Source organism: Blastomyces gilchristii (assembly GCF_000003855.2).
Source record: "Blastomyces gilchristii SLH14081 genomic scaffold supercont1.1, whole genome shotgun sequence".
Classification (NCBI taxonomy): Eukaryota; Fungi; Ascomycota; class Eurotiomycetes; order Onygenales; family Ajellomycetaceae; genus Blastomyces; species Blastomyces gilchristii.
The window spans coordinates 6,965,093-6,983,227 of record NW_003101682.1 but is presented as its reverse complement, the minus strand read 5'-3'; the positions used below and the strand labels follow the sequence as shown (position 1 = coordinate 6,983,227).

The 18,135-nt window shown below is 31.3% G+C and overlaps 1 pseudogene across 1 annotated transcript; it reads left to right on the top strand.

Annotated features, from left to right (window-relative positions):
* The first annotated feature begins 2,651 nt into the window (after positions 1-2,651).
* BDBG_16189 lies at positions 2,652-2,740 on the top strand (annotated as a pseudogene). The gene has a single exon. The product of its transcript is annotated as a tRNA-OTHER (tRNA).
* The last annotated feature ends 15,395 nt before the right edge of the window (positions 2,741-18,135 follow it).

Sequence of the window (18,135 nt, the reverse complement as noted above, 5' to 3'; positions counted from 1 at the left end):
TATTTCTATTCTATTTATATAAAAAAATCAGTATTTAAACTCTTGAATTCTTGTAATTATTAAGATCTGCATTATATAGATTATTAAAGCTTGAAGATAGTAAGTTACAGAGTAAGTATCTCACTGATAAGAAGCTATAGATTAATAAGTCAAAGATATCTATCTATATATATGTCACGCCCCCGGCCGCGTCAAGGCCCTGTTGCGGTTTCACACGGCTCATCACTTTCTTGCGGATGATTTCATTCATCTCACAGACTGTTCAAACCGGTTTTCAATAACTCTATGACATCATTCAGATATATTATAGAAAGATTCAATTGATGAATATAAGAATTCTGCTTTGATATGAGGTTAGCAGATTACTCTTTCATAATAGTAAGATGCTGCTGAGATATCACTTCAGCTATTCTCACTCATGAAATGAGAGAAGAGTATTCACTCATTATCTATATAGAATAGCTAGATGCTGACTTCTTATCAAAGAAGTCAGTAATTTATTTTTCTTCAACTGAAATATATATAAGAGTTACTGTATTTCTCATATAATCTTCTTAGTATACTAAGTATCATATCTGTGATATTCTTGTAATAATTCTGTAGTTTATAAGCTCACTATTTAAGTAAAATAGTTAAGCTCACTTATACAGCTTCTTAAACAACTATCTCTATATAACATTGCTGACTAGTTATCACTTTAGTTCTATTATATTACAATTTAAATTACTTGATCTGATTACAAGTTTGAATCAGTTAAGCTCTATTAATGAACTGATATGATTGCATATACTTATACTGAGATCAACTTGATCTCACTCTCTGAGAGAAACTTTATATTATTTTCTAGAGTATATACATCTCTACTCTGACAGAAATCTGAGATTTTTGAACTCACTGCATATTTTATATAAGCTTTTCAATCACTCTGTTATTATTACAGCTTCTACACATCTATATCTATTATAGAGATAGAGAGATTAAGATCAGAGATTCTCTCAATTATAATAGAAATATATTATCTGAATTTCACAGCTTCATCTGTATTCTTGAACAGAAATTTCATCTTAATCTGAGTTAGTTTAATACTTATGAGATATAAGTAATATACACTGTTAACCTTCTTGAAGACATCTCTGTGACTACTTGAATTATCAAGAAGAGAGAGCTTAAGTATATCAATACTATTATCACTTAAGAAGAATTCAAAGACTTTCTACTGAATCAAATCAAAGATCACTGTAATTATAGCTTTACAGCAGCACAGTGATTCAACTCATTATATTAATAAGATAATGAGAATTCTTTCAATTTCAATACAAGATTTAAAGAGTATTGAGAGAAATTAACTGATAATTTGAATTAATTAAAAACACAGCTTTATCTCATAAAGCTGACTTATAAGATGTAGACAATAATATCACAGTATCAAAGTATATTAATTAATTACACTGAGCTTGTTAATTTAGCTTTCTGAATTTATTTGAATAATTAAAACTCTGAGAAAAAGATTAATAAGATCTCTTCTATATAATTAATAATAAGATCTAAGCAGTGCTGTGATAACTTCAGTATAGAGAAAGTAAAGAAGAATTTCAAGTATTTCAATTCTTCACTCACTGTAAAGAAATATTAAAAAAGATTTGATAAAGATCTCTATTTTAACTGTGAAGCTGATAATCACTATACTAGTGATTATAAGAAGCTGAAGAAGAGAAGAAACTGAGAAGATATCTTTTTAAAGTTGACTTCTCTTCTGACAAATGTATCTGTAGAAGATAAAGATGAGAAAGAAATGAAGAATTAATAATTCTCACATCTCTGAGTTTATATTATAATTATAATGAATACTCTGAATGAGAAGATATCAGTGAGATATCTACTTAACTTCAGAGTAAATATTAACTTCATATTCCATTTCTTTTCTTTAATGAAGAATTGAAAGAAGGTAGATCTGCCAGATTATATGAAATTTACTAATAAAATAAAATGTCACTATTTTAATATAATTTAAGTGAAGTGTGTAATCACAGACTTAGAAGAAATCTTTAAGAAGAGCAGTCTGCTTCTTCACACTGTTAATATTATAGATGAGAATGTCATTCTAGATCTTTTATAATTGAGAGAAAACAATTCTCTCATTGACTGAGTTACTCAGATATGATAGTATCATCTTATTAATAAAGAGACAGTGATAGAGAAATCTGAAGAGTTTCATCAGAAGAATCTTGAGAAAAAGATAGAGTTAATATATTGTATAACAGATGACTGAGACTTGAAAATAGATGAAGAAGTCATTATCCTCACTACAAGATTAGCAGTAATATTCATTATTAAAGATGAATGAATATAATATCTCTTTATAGATTATAAGAATATCTTTTCAGAAAGAGAAGCAGTGAAGTTTTCTGACATTAAGATATAATATAAGATCTGTCTTGAAGATGATATAACAGTGCTATACAGATCTCTTTATAACTTGTCTGTAAAGAAATTGAATATTCTGTGTAAATATCTTGAGAAAGTGCAATTGAAGAACTGAATACACTTATTAAAAAGTTCAGCAGAGATGTCTATACTCTTTATACTTAAGAAGAACAGTAGGCTATGCCTATGTGTAGACTACATAGATCTCAATAAGATGATAGTTAAGAGCCCCGGTGGCCGAATGGTTAATGCGGCCACCCGGTAGCGCCTTGGCGTGGGAAACCAAGGCGTGTGGGTTCGAAACCCGCAGGGGATACATTAAATCTGAAACTCAAGCACCTCAGGTTTCTAATAAATACAGAGGTGTACAAATCGCTTCAATAAAATCGCTCTATGTTCCTGGGCTGGGAAGTTATTATCGCATGTATCTAATTGTCACTCCTTTGTATTTTCTATGTTCTTGTTATCTTGGCGTAGTCTCAACACCTGTATTTCCTCCTGTATAATCAACACTTGGCCTGTATTTAACATCACGCAAGGACTCATCATAAGCTCCACTTGCATATGAGTATAATGAAATAATAATAATAATAATAATAATAATAATAATGACAGTTAAGAATCACTATTCATTACTATTAATTAATAAGATAATTAATTAATTATCTGAAGCAAAGATGTTCTCAAAGATTAATATACAGAATATCTATCATAGAATCAGAGTTAACAAAGATAATATTTGAAAAACAGCTTTTCATATCAAGTACAGTAATTTTAAATATTTTATTTTATCTTTTAATCTTTGTAATACTTCAGTCATCTTCTAGATCTATATAAATGAGATACTGTGAGGCCTTGTCAATATCTTCTGTATAGTATACTTGAATAACATTCTAATCTTCTTAAAAACAGAGAAAGACCATGATACTCATGTTTGAGAAGTGTTAAGTTACTTGAGACAGTATTAACTTTATATAAATACTGCAAAATGCTTATTCTACATACAGAAGATTGATTTTCTAAATTATATTATTGAGATTAATAACATTTCAATGAACAGAAGTCAGATCTTTATTATTAAGAACTAATCAGTGCTGTGAATATACTGTGAAATACAGATATTTCTAGAATTTGTGAATTTCTATAGATGATTCATCTATACATATTCACAGATTACTGTTCTTCTTACAGATCTGTTGAAGAGAAGTGTGAAAGATAGAAAAACAGAACTATTTATTCTTATTTAAGACACTGTGCAGGCATTTACAGAATTGAAATAAGCTTTTACAGATATTACAATACTGAATCACTTTCATCTTAACTTACTCAGTCAGTGTGAGACTGATGTATCTGAGAATGAGATCTATGAAATCTTTTTACAGTTGACACTGAAGATCTTTCAATATTGAAATAATTGAAGAATAATAATCTCTGAAAATACAGATAATGAAATGTCTGTGAGAGAAGACTTTTTCACAGAGTCTATAAGATACTGTAAATAGAGATCAGTGATCTTCTTCTTCAAGAAGTTATTACTCACAGTCTCACATAGAGAAGATATAATATTTATGATCAAGAAATATTAGTAATTGTCAAATTCTTTAAGATCTGATAATATTATCTTCAGAGTAGTAAGTACTCAGTGCAAGTTCTCACTGATTATGCAAATCTATGTTACTTCTTAATAACAAAGAGCTTAACAGAATATCAAGCCAGGTGAGTAAAGCTGCTTTCAGAGTATAATTTCTATATCTGATACTATTCAGATTAGCTTAATCTTATTAATACACTGTCTAGATAATCTGATTATAATATTATTAATAAAAAGAAGACTTCTATAAAAGAATCTCTGTTATCACTGCAGAAGAAGCTGGCTGCAGAGAGTTAAGATTCTCTGAAGCTCAGAAACAGTGCTGATAAGATAGCTGTATAACTTAGTATAGAAGATGAAAGAAAACTCAGATCTCTGTAGAGAACTGATACTGAAGATTATAAGCTTCTCATGTTATATCTTACTATTATTGAATTGATAAAGAATGAAATAATCTACAATCTTTCAATCTAACTACTTTTCAAATTTATTAATAAGTTATAGAAGAAGAAGATCCCTACTAGAGCTTAAATTCAGAAGTTGAAGAAGAAAGAATTCAGTTTAAACTTGAAAGAGATAGACTCTGAGTAGAGCAGTGCTGCTAAGAAATCAAGTCACTGATAACTAGAAGAATATGAACTTCTACTGCTGAATGATTCAGTCTTTGTCTCTTATAGTAGAGCAGTGTGTCAGAAGTTATTAAGAATTTATTATAATGATTCTTATATAAGACACTTTAAGTTAGAGAAGACTAAGAAGCTTTTAAAATATAAATATATTTAAAACAAGCTCTGAGCAGATGTCAAAGAGTATATTGAAACTTATAATATCTATTAAAGAATAAAGATTCTGCAGTATAAGTAATACAGTGAGTTAATATCACTGTCTATTTCAAAGAGCTTATAACAGAATCTATTAATGAATTTCATAGTTAATCTGCTGAAGTCAATAAGAGTCAAAGAATATAACTCAATTTTAATCATTATCAACTGTTTTATAAAGATGATAAAATATATCTCTACTTATAAAAAGATTAAAGCCTCTGAATTGACTGACCTGTTTTTAGATATCATCATTTATGATCACAGTGCTCTGAACATCATTTGTAATCACAGTGCTCTGACAAACCGCTTCACCACGAACTCGCTCGATTTTTCGAATAAGAACCCGCCGATAGATCCATCGAAAAGCCCTCGATCATACGAGCATTTTGACCCCATCGCCGACCGCATACCCTGTGTGGTGGTGGAGATATCCAGCCAAATGTGAACTAGACATTGTTTGAAACTCCTGTGTGGGATTATCCCCTGTTCACCCCTACCACACCACAACCCCGGGCCAGATTGCCATACAAAGTGTAAGATGAAGAGACCTAGCCATATACACCAATCTTCTTGATTTTGGAAGATTCTCAATCTGTAATTGTGAAGATATCTGAGAAGTGATCTCTGTGAAAACCCTATTCATCTTTGATGTTTCAAAACATCAACATCAAGTCTCATTCTCATATCATCCTTTTCAATCTGGCTCATCCTCAGCAGAAAAATACAAAAAGATATCTTGATGATAATATTAAGTATACAATTAACAGACACTTCTGAAGTGCAATCTCTGTGATCTATTATCAGTGTATCTAGACTTCAATATCAAGTCTCACTCTTATACTACCTCTCTCAATCTGATCTATCTCTGACAGAATAATACAAAAAGATATCTTGACAATAGTATTCAATACATAATTAGCAGATAATAAGTCAACAGTATATTAACAACTATAAAATCAGTATATCTCAAGATCTGACTGAGTTTTTAATCTCTGCACAGTGAGATATATTAAATCTAGTTTTAATATCTCAATATTTAATAGATTCTGTAAGAGATTGAGAACAGCAACACTAAATTTCTATTAAATTTAAAAATTAACTTTATATTAATATAATCATTGATAAAGTCTTCTATTTTAAGATATAAATAATCAGTTTCTCTACATTCTGCTGATAATATTTATATTATTATATAGAAATAGATGTATATTCTCTATAATATTAAGACTCTGAAGAGGAAAAGTCTTGATAGAGAGTATATAGTAGTATATATCTTAGCAGTTTCTATCTCATTCTTCTACAGCAGTTAATATAAAAAAAAAAAAGATCTTAGAAATAGTTTTTTACTTCTCTTGAAAAAGTAAGATATTTTCCTCTGAGTTTTATATAATATTCTTACAAAGAATTAAAAACAGAGCTGTTTTCTGTCATAATTTCATATTCTTTTAAGTAAGAATTACTTTTTCAGTGACTGAAGAGTCTTTATTAATACTTACTTTCTTTTTACACTCTTTATTAACTGATTTGAGTTGTATACTTATTGTATGAGAAGAATTGAATGATTTAGAATAAAATTAAATAGTTTTAATTAATTTCTCTGTAAAAAATTGATTTATTTTTTATCAGTTTTTCTCTCAAAAACTGTTATATTATCTGATTTATTATCAATTGATATCATACTCTTTCTCACTGTATCTTAAGAAAGAGATTGTAAAGATTTTATTGATTTATCTTAAAAATCAATTTTAGTTTATTAGATTCTCTTCAAAAATCTAATCTAGTTACTGAACTAGTGTGAAAAAAAATCAGATATTTTATATACAAAAGTCTTATATTCTTCTTTTGAAACAGTCTGATCAACTTTTTAATTGAAAACAGACTTAGAAATATCTCAATTGAAACAGTCTGATTAACTTTTCATTGAGTGAGAACAATGAGTTCAAAAATACACTCAGTTGATGTAGAAAAAGATGCTTTCTCAAATACTATTTCTGAGATTCAAATTCTGAAGAGAAGAAAGAAAGAAGAAATAGAGAAATAATAAGTTCTTGAAATACAGAAACTTGAAAAAGTAAGTAAAATTCTTGAAAAGCAGTGTCTGAGTGAGATGAATGAAGAAGTTCTGTTAATTCTTCATGCTCAGACTAGACAACTACAGAAGATGATCAAGTTCAAACTTGAAATCTCAAACACAGTTCAAAAAATATTGAAAATTTCTAGTACAATCACTGACTTTTCATTATACTCTTCTTCTTTTTTTTCTACTTCTTTTTCTTCTTTGAATTAGAAGAAAACAAATGCTCAAGCAGCTGAATCTACTGTCTCTAAACCTGCTGTCTCAAAACCTGCTTAAAATCCTGAGAAAACTGAGAAGAATACTGCTCATATCTCTATTCATAGAAAAGTGAAAAAGAAAATGTAAAAAGAGAAAAACTTTCAAATCTTCAGAAAGAGAAGACTTATTCTCAAAGTCTCAAATCAGAACATTCTGCAAAGAAACAAGCTAAACTCAAATCTCATTCTCAGAATCAGAAATGAAATTAATCAGCAGTTCTTTTCTCAGTTGATGACTGATATTGAAGTTTAAAAATCAGTTATAGCTTCAATTGAGTCATCATTCTTTGAAAACTTCATTATTCTGACTACAATGTCTGAATTCAGTGCTGAATTCCTTATTCAGAATGAGAATCTCTGAAAGTTAGCAGTAAAATCTTTGCTAAACATAATAATTCTATCTGAAAGAGATGAAAAGTGAGACAAATTCATTCTTCATAATATTTCAGTTGAAATTTTTGACTGTGAAGAAGGAATGCTACTTCTCAAAAATGAATTGAAAGAATATAACTCTATTCAACTGAGAAAGAAGTCTGTATGACTAAATTCAATTGAGTTCAGACAAAGTAGGAGAAATGCCTCTGTTCTAATGTATATAAAAACACTTATATTATTATTATTATTATTATTATTATTATTCTTCAATTATAGATGTATGCAGTCAGAGACTATGATATCTACCTGAGAATCTTTAGTTCTCAGAGTTTTTTCTATATCTATAGAGTCAACTATTATACGCTTATCAATTTTAGATATGCAAAATCAGAAAATTTCAGCTCAGAATACAAAAACTGTTTACAAATTACAGTATTTCAACACCTTCTGATACTTTGAAATCATTTGAAAATATCATGCCAAGGGAAAAGATAACATCGTCTTAAAGATAGACACATTAAATAGATAGATAGAAAAGAACAGAAAGAAACAAGTACAGTAAAGAGAGACTATAACAAAATAAAATTATTAAAAGATAGTGTATAGCTGTTTTAACAGACTATATCTAATCAATTTCTGCCTCTTCATATTCAGATACTTCTGAATTCAGTCATTTTCTTGTAGCTGCTTGAGTTTCTGATAGAAAGTCTATTAAGTATTTAATTCCTGTCTCAGTTGAGAATAAGAACCTCATATTTAATTGATTCAAATTATACTTCTTCTTTAATCTGACTCTGAGACTATTGTATAATGCATAATATATTATAATATACTCAGGATTTTCATTCATGTTGCAGAATAAGCACTCTGTTGAATCAAATCTATCATCGAATCTTTATATATAAGATTTGAAATAGCCATGTTCTAATTTCAGCTATATTATAGATGAGAATATTTTCTTTTTACATTTAATTGAACAAGATTTTCACTTGAGTTTTGTTTCAAATCTTGAATAATGTATACTCTTCTTTTGTTTCTACCAGCTTTCATTTCACTTATCTAAACAAGATTCTTTTATTTTTCTCTTTATAAAAGATTAGAATATAATTTTTTGAATAGATCTGCTTAATTCTGAACCTTTTTTTACAGCTGAATCAGCCAATTCATTACCATGAATATTTATATAAGCAGGAACTCACTGCAGATGAATTATCAGCTTTGATGTTCTTCTCTTTTGAATTTTTAAAATGAAGTTTAAGATCAGTTCAAGATTCATTTAATTATTATAAATCTGACTATTTCTAAGTCTTTTTAAAGCAGCTTGACTATCAGAGAATATTTATATCTCTTGCAAACTATTTTCTCTTTTATAAGATTTTATTTTAATAAGTTTGAAAGCTTTCATGTAAGAATAAGTACTCGCAGGCGATTATTCGGGTGTTTGCAGCTTGGCGTGATATATACTGTTAACTACTAGAAGTGTTCACGGTAGAAAGATAAATGTAGAGATTAAATGTATAATAGTATTCAAGCTGAGTTATGAATAGTATTCACAAACTCCAGTCTATATAGTTGTGTGTAGCCAAGGGCCGCTAGCCCTATTGATTATGTGAGAGATAGAAATAGAGATAAAGAATTCACAAGAAGCAGGATTTCTTACATATTCTTCTCTCTCTAAGGCTTTGTCTGCAAAGCCTTTCACTGAGTGACTTCATAGTCAGCTTAGCACTGCAGTGATACTCACTAAAAATCCTTCACATCTATAAAAAATCTCAGTGAGGAAAAATCCCTTGTTATTATAAAGAGAAAAGAGTCTGTCACTCAGTTTCTTGTTTCACAAGGTTTTTTATGATCTACAGATTCTTCTCTGACTATCACACAGATTCATCTCACATCTTTCATACAGAAGAGTTTCAGTTGACTCTCAATTATTTTCACAAGGTTCTTGTGTGATCATCACACAGATTCATTTCACAGATGAATCACTCTCTGTGAGATCACTCTCATCAAAGAGAAATATTTGTGAGTTAATCTTTCATTCATTCTCACAAATCATTGCTCTTTGACACTGTAGAATTGTGAGGAATTTTTCATTCTTTTATCAACTCTGTAGAATTGTAGAATCAAGATATTCACAGTCTGCAATCACTCTTTATAGTCACATAGAAAGATTCAGACCTGTAATTCACAATCACTCTTATTTATTAAAGTGATCTGATTGTTTCACAGAATCACTCACAGTGTAAGCAAATCTCTCTAGAGTAGTATAAATATTCCAGATCTATTCACAGAACTTCATCTTCTTTTTTCTTTTTCTGTAACAGCTCTCATTCTTATAAACTGTGAGTATTCTCATTCATTCATGAAGTGTTTTCACTCAGATAATAGAGAGAGAGTGTTTCTGACAGTGTCTGTATATTGATTCAAGAACTTCTCAAGAATAAAAATTTTTTCAATTTTAATCTCTTTATAAACAATATCTGATTACTGCTGAGCTTCTCATGAGTGTCTCTGCAACTTCTCTGATCACTTTTTATCAGCTGATGAAGCAGGGATGCTGCTGCCCATGACTGTGTCTTCATCTCTCTCAGTCTCACCACCACACCTGATCTTCAGGCCAGCGGTCAACCCCCTGTCTTCCCCAGGCCAGTCTCTGGCTTCAAGCAGTGTAGTTCTCTTCTTTACTGTAAGTCTTCTCATAAGTAATTTCTTACAGATTCTAGCTAACAGTTCTTGCAAAGCTTCTAGTGTTGTCAGTGTCTTCTGCAGTCTCACAGATCTACAATCACTTTCTCTCTGCTCACACAATCTCTGACCAGGCATATGTAAATATGTCTAGGTTCTCTATCAATGATTCTCACACTGCAGTGCATTTCCACAATCTCATTATTAATGAGAGATGAGTCCCCAGGTACCTGCAAAATCCAGGTAATCAAGATAATGCAAATATTATGAATTTATAACAGAAGTTGATCTGAGCAGATAAGCCTTCTCTCTACATTCTCATTGTTTCCAGGCTGAATACTTCAGCACAACTGAAAGAGCAGACACAGCTTTGTGAGAAATATCTGATCACATATATAGATGACCAGTCTTCAAGGTTCTGCTGCAACTGTGTGTACTCTGATGTTCAGCTTCTCTGAAGTCTGTGCATTTCTGACAGTCTTCATATCAAATACAACAATTATCTGTATCACAGACATGATACTCTCTGCTTCTTTGAAGAGAGAAATTGATAGTTGTGAAGAGATTGAGTGTTATGAATATTGATAATATAAGTATAAGTTTTCTTTATTTTTTCTTTATTAATCTCTAAATTGTATTCACAGCTCTGTTTATTTTCTTGTTTTTTAGCTTTAATGAGAACATGTTTTCTTCTTCTCTTGTATACACTGCAGACTGTTCATCTCAGTAGAAACTCATTATCTTGTAGACTAGGGTTCATAAATGACAGTGTTAATATCTTTATCACAATCAGGTTCTTAGCAAAGATCACATCATTCTGACTTGTCAGAATTCACAGTATGAAAGTCATGTCTCAGCTTCTACAGATGTCTTATCTGCCTGAATGATTCTCAAGTGAACTCATTCATCTTGTCAGAATATTCTTGTCACTGAACCTTGAATCAGAGCTCACAATCTCACTTCTCTGAGTCAATAATTTCTTTAACCTGATATTCTCTTTCACTCTCTAATACTTTATAGACAGAGTGATGAGTCACAGAGTTCTCTTCTAAGAATTCCTTATATTCACAGAGTAAAGAGACATGAAAAATATTATATATCTGCAACTCAGATGATAGTTTCAATCTGTAGAACTGCAGACTAACTTTCTTCATAATCTTACAAGACTCTGTTCACAAGAGATTCAGCTTCTTACTAGGTCTTCACATGATAATGTTTTCTAGACTCAGTCAGACTCTATCATCTTTCTTGAAACTCTTTATAATATGCTTGAAGTCATAGTATCTCTTCTGATACTCTTGAGCCTTTCTCAAGAATTTATAAGCTTTCTCCCAGATCTTCTGAATTCTCTCAGTCTGTTCACAGACATCATCACACTCTATAGTGTACTCTCACAGGTTTATCAAGATCATCTGCAGATGAGTCTCAGTGAGCATCTCAAAGAGGGTTTTACCTGTGCTGACATATTTTAAGTTATTGTATATAAACTCTGTGAGTGATAATTAATGCACTCAGTTATTCTAATTATAATTAACAAAGCATCACAGATACTGTTTCAATATACTTATCAGGTATTCTATCTAATCATCTGTCTGTTGATGAAAAGTCATGCTTAGATCTCATAAGATCTTCAGTATAGTTATCAGATCAGATCAGAACTCTTCTACAAAGATTAATTCTCTGTCTGAGATAATGTTCACAGACAATTCATGCAATCAGATCATATCACAGATAAAGATATGAGTCAAATTCTTTAACTTCAAGTTCTTGCAGATGAGTATAAAGTATGTTATCTTGATAAAGTGATTCACTATCATCAGCACACTGTCAAAGCAGGCATCATATATGTCCTTGCTTTCAGGAAGGCTCACAAGAGCATTCATTTCTAGCTGTTTTCAAGGTTTTCATAGAATGAGTAGAGGAGTAAGTTCTTCATATAATCTGAATCACACTATCTGTGAATTCTGATAAACAGTATAAGAATTCACTATCTTCTTCACAAGTCCTTGTATCTTCAGTCAGAAGTATTTTCTTATAAGTAACTCATGAGTTCTAGTGTCTGTAAAATAACTTACTAGAGAAGAGTCATGATACCTTTTAATGAGTTCTACACATAGAAACTCATTCACAGGTATATAAATCCAGCCCTCTCTTTATAAGAGATCATTTAAGTCTCTTCAATTCTTTATTTCTGCAGGGTTGATCCCTGCTGTGAGCAGTTTCTGAATATATTAAGTATATTCATTCTTCAGTTACAGTTCAGATAATCTGAATAGAAGATCTTACAAAGACTTATACTCTGTTTTCTCTTGTATCAGGTCTTTCATAATGCTTCTCAAAGCTCATAAACTCTTCAGATTATAGATACTCTCTTCAAGAATTCTCACAGAGATTCTCAGAGTGTTAACTCTCAGTGTTATAGAGAGTAGTTGCACAGGCTTCTTCTCTCTCTCTTCTCTCTTCTCTCACAGAGAATTGAGAGACTCTTCAGTCAATCTCTTCATAACACTCAGTCTAAGCATCTTATAAAGCTTTTCTGCCTTCTCTAGTCTCTCTGTGTCTGTCACTCTGATCTTCTTAATATAGTCTGGCCTGTAAGAGAGTCTGTCTGCTGAGTTCTTAGTTCTCTTAATATATTCTATCTTGAATCAGAACTCACTCAGTCTCTGAGCTCAGTGAATCTGTCATTGTGAGAGTTTCTTGATTGAAGTAAACTGTTATAAGCTATTATAATCAGTTCTAACAGTAATCACTGTCACAAGGTTCTCAAAGTAGTGACATTAGTGATAGAAGGATTTCACTATTATAAGAAGCTTCTGATCATGAATGTTATAGTTGATCTTCACAGATTGTATCTTTCATGAGAAAAAGGCCACTGAAACTCAGTTCTCATTTAACTGTAGTTGTAAGACTATTTCTGAAATTATAAAGAAGAAGACATCTATCTTCAATCTGATTAAGAGCAAGAAATCAAAGTGAAACAGTATCACTGTATTTATAAATATCTGTTTCAATCTTACAAAGGCTCTGTGAGCTTCTGAGATAAGAAAGTTCTCACAGTTCTCTCTTCTTAATAATCTTTTCATTCTCTATTCACAGAATGACTTCTTCTTATTTTCACTCTTCAGCATGTCTGTAAGAATCAAGAAGATTCTCATAAATACAAAGATAAATCACTTATAGAAATTCACAAAGCTCAGAAAGATCTGAATCTCATGAATACTAGTTAACTTCAGTCATAATAGAATAGTCTCAATCTGTGAAGATTTCATCTGAATATCATTTATAGTGATTATATATTCTAGGAAATTAATTCAGCAGACACTGAAGTTGCACTTTATAAGCTTAACATACAGTTCTGTCTCATCTAAGATCTTTAACACACTTCATACATGCTCAGTGTGTTCTTCCTTCTTCACAGAGTACACTATCACATCATTCAGATATATTATCACAAAGATATTCAGATATACACAAAGTGTTTTATTGATGAAAGACTGAAATATCACAGAGATATTAGTCAGATCAAAAGACATCACTAGATATTCAAACAGTCTCAGTGTGGTTCTAAAGACAGTCTTTCATTCATTCTCAGATTATATTCACAGTCATGTATATATATTGATCACATTCAGTTGTGTGAATATGACAGCTCTCATGAGACAATTGATCACATTCTCAATCAGAGACAGAGAGTAGCAGCTCTTTGTTATCTTGAAGTTCAGGTCACAGTAGTCTACACACAATCTGAGATCTTTATTCTTCTTCTTCACAAATATCACAGAGGCTTCTGCAGAGGCCTGTGAAGATCAGATAAAGTCATTCTTCAGATTCTTCTTCACATAGGTCTGCAAGACCTCTGTCTCATAATAGAAGAGCTTATAGATTGATTCTCAGAAGGGTTTCTGCTCTTCTATCAAATCTATTATCAGATTCTTCTCACAGTGAGAAGAAAGCTCAGCTGCCTTAGCTGGGCTGAACATCTCTGCAAGATCTCAGTATTTCTCTGGTATCTGAAGCTCAGTTTTCATGACTGTGAGATTCTCAGACACTTGTAAAGTCATTATATAGATGGGCTTGTCTTCTCTAATTAACTCTGCAGCATCAACTGCTTCTATCTCTGTAAGTGAGTCTGTCAACACTGATCAGAAGTATAAATCTGACTCACAGACAGCTATGTGCAGATTGTGTCTTTGAAGCTATACAAGTTTCAAATATATATCATCTGTGATGTCTGTGATAATCACAGTTTTCACAAATCTTCTTCAGGTTTCAGAGAGATCTTGCAATTCAAAGATAACTCTTATAAGTCTCTCAGCTCTCAGGTCTGAGTTCTCATGCCCTGCTTATTATAAGAGCAGGTTCTCAGTCTTCATCTTTCAGCTCATTCACTCTGTGAGCTTTAGGAACATCACAGTGACCTGGGATTCTGAGTTCATCAATACTTTTCATACTTGCAGAGCAGCAGCACTGCGGTGTGATCTCTTCTTATAAGCAAGCATTTTCATTGAGAAAGCAACAGATTCAGGTGTCAGCTTCAAGACTCTTAAGAAGGCTGTTGCTGACTCTGTTCATAACTTCTCAAATTTCTATTTTGATTTATTCAGATAGTTTATGCAGAGATGTTCTGATTTAGAACAGATGAAGCAGAGTTTCTTTTCCTTGATCTTTCTGTTGTACACTCTGTTTATAGAAGCTTATAAAGCTTTTTCTTTCTGCTCAGCAGTCAGACACAAATCTCTCTGTATCTTATCATCTTTTTCTAACAAACCTGTTCTCTGTTGTTCTGGCCCTTACAGAGTCAGTTGATGATCTGCTCTTCACAGGTCTGTGACTCTCACAGTGATCTGCAAGCAATGAATGAGAGTCATCAGTTTCTCCAGAGTCAAGAACTTAGAGCCTTGCTCAATGAGCTTGTTCTGCATGTCTTTATTCAGTCTCTTCATAAACATCATTATTCAGGTCTTGTTTCAGAGCTCTGTTTTCACAGGTCTCAATTCACATCACAATTCTATGAAGCACTGTAAGTAGTCTTCATCAGATTTCTCATCTCTTTTTCTAATATTGATAATCACAGTTCAGGTGTTCTCTGTTCAGCTCATGAAGTTTCTCAACTTGTTCTCTAGATAGGTCTTGAGAACAGATCATCAGAATCTCTCATGATCATTCTCTAGATAATTCAGCCAGTTCTTGACTTCAGTGTAATAGAGGCCTGTCATTACATAGATAACAGCTTCTTCATCTTTCATGTCACACAGCTGGGCTTGTAAGTCAATTTCAAATACAAACTTGTAAAAGCTTTTATAGATTGTGGTTCAATAGATGGCCTTAAGTGGTCATGACTTGAGAAAGTTTCTTTTCAGTTCACAGGTGTCTCTGAAGATCATGTCTAGAGACTCAGTTCAAGGATGTTTACAGACAGTAAGCATTTCTTATAGAAAAATAGCTTAATTCTGTGAGAGATGCTCAAGAATGTTCTTCACTGAGATTAATTCATTCATGAGTTCAGAGAGTTTCTCTGTCACAGATGCAGAGAATGATGTTCTGTGAGTGATTGATAAGTTCTCTGAGACTTCTTTCATGAAAGTTATTCATGATTTGAGTGACTGCTTCTGAGTGTCTGCAGTAGGGTTTGCAGGGATTGAAGCATGTGAGTTTCTAGTTCTTTCAGTCATAACAGGCAGTTGCTGACTGACTGAGCTTGAAATGTAAGAATAAGTGCTTGCAGGTGATTATTCAGATGTTTGCAGCTTGACATGATATATACTGTTAACTACTAGAAGTGTTCACAGTAGAAAGATAAATGTAGAAGTCAAATGTATAATAGCATTCAAGCTGAGTTACAAATAGTATTCACAAACTTCAGTCTATATAGTTGTGTGTAGTCAAGGGCCGCTAGCCCTATTGGTTATGCGAGAGATAGGAATAGGGGTAAAGGATTCGCGAGAAGCGGGATTTCTTACATTTCACTATTGTAAATAGTTCAGCATCAAAGACTTTAGATTCACAGTCTAAATTTCAGAAATCTGAGATAAAATTGATATTATCTTCAGTATAAGCAATGCCTGCATCTAATCTATTTAAATTCTCATTTTTTGAGTCATCTGAGTAAATCAGAATAGAGTTCTTTATATTGATTGTAGAGATCTTCTTCAAATGCTGTTCATATTCTCTCTCTTTAGATAGTTCACTTATTTATAAGTCTATGAGAGATTTCAGCTTTTCTTTTCAGAGAGATATCTTCTCATGATCAATTTTCTCAACATTTAATGAAGAAAATTGATTCTTAATAAGTGAATATAGTCTATACAGTTGAGAGAGCATTTTCTTTAAAGCATTATTCTCATTTCAATCAAGAAATCTATTTCAATTCAGTTCATTTCCTGAGTTAACTGATGAAAATGAAGAAGAGACTCTGTCTCTGATTATATGATTTAAGCTCATCTTCATGACTCTTAGAGCATAGTTCATACAGGCCTTTTCAAATTGAATAGCAGAAGATGAAATTGAAGCTTCAATTTTCATTGCTTTAATAGAAGATGATTTGAATGCTCTCAGAATTCTTCTCAAAGCTCTGTTTTATAGACTTTGAAACAGTTCAGTGAAGTTATCTTGATTGTTTCACTAAACTTAAACTTTATAATCAGGTACTGAGATAATACAGACTATGTATAACTGTCTCATAGCCTGAAAGAATAGATCTCTCTCAGTATTTAATAGTCTGATTATACTATTCAGTAGTCTCTCTGTCTTGATGATTCTTTGTTAAATATGATATTTAAAATTCAACTTAGAGTTTAACCATACTTCTAGTCATTTGACATTCAAACTGGGTTTAATCTCTTTATTCAAAAGAGTTAGACTTAGTTCTTTCTCATTAAGCCTGGAAAAAAAGTGAATTAACTCAGTTTTATTCATATCAAATTGAATTAGATTGATATCTGCTCTAACAAAAATTTTCTTTACTGCTTTCTCAATCACTTCTAAATTATCTTTAATTGTCTTTGAACTGTAGAGGAGACTAATATCATCTACATAACTTGAAGATCTCACTATTTTCTTCTCTCTATTCTTGAATAGATATGCAGTGTATATTACAAATAAAACAGATGAGATTGAAGATTCTTGTAATACTTCTATTTTTATCTCAGTTTTATCTTGTTTTCTTTCATTAAAGAATAGTTGTATAATTCTTTTAGATATGTAATTAACTCAATTTATTAGAGAAAGTGACAGTTTTAACATCTTCAAAGTTTGAATTATCTTAGACTTTGAAACATGATTAAATGCATCTTTTATATCAATAAAAACTGCAGTTAAGAGCAGGCCTTCATACTTTACTACTTGAATATTATGAATAACTGAGAGAATAGTGTCAATTGCAGAATATTGTTTTCTATCTCTCATTTATTCATTAAATAGAAGAGAATTACTAATAGAGCTTATAAAAGATAATCTAGTAGCTATTATCTTTTCTAGAACTTTTTTCAAATAGTTCAACAGAGATATTACTCTATATAACTTAGAAATTGAAGCTTTTCTATTAGGTTTTACAAGGATTACTTCAGTAGCTTCTCTTCAGTATTCAGAATGATAATCATTTTTTAAGAGATTGAAAAAGAGCTCAAAATATTCATTCATCAAGTAGAAATATATGTTTTGAATAATTAAATGATTAATTGAATCAGGCCCTGCAGCAGTTTTAATTGAACTTGAGAATATTACTGACTCTAGTTCATCACATGTAAGCTCAGATCATTCCCAGTTACTTTCATCAATATATTCATGAAATGACATATTCTTCTCTTCTAAATGTGATGAGTTTTGAAAGAGAATTCTCATAAAAGCTTGATATTTTTTCTCAAAAGAGTTTGCTGTATACAATTCATTCTGAAATTTATA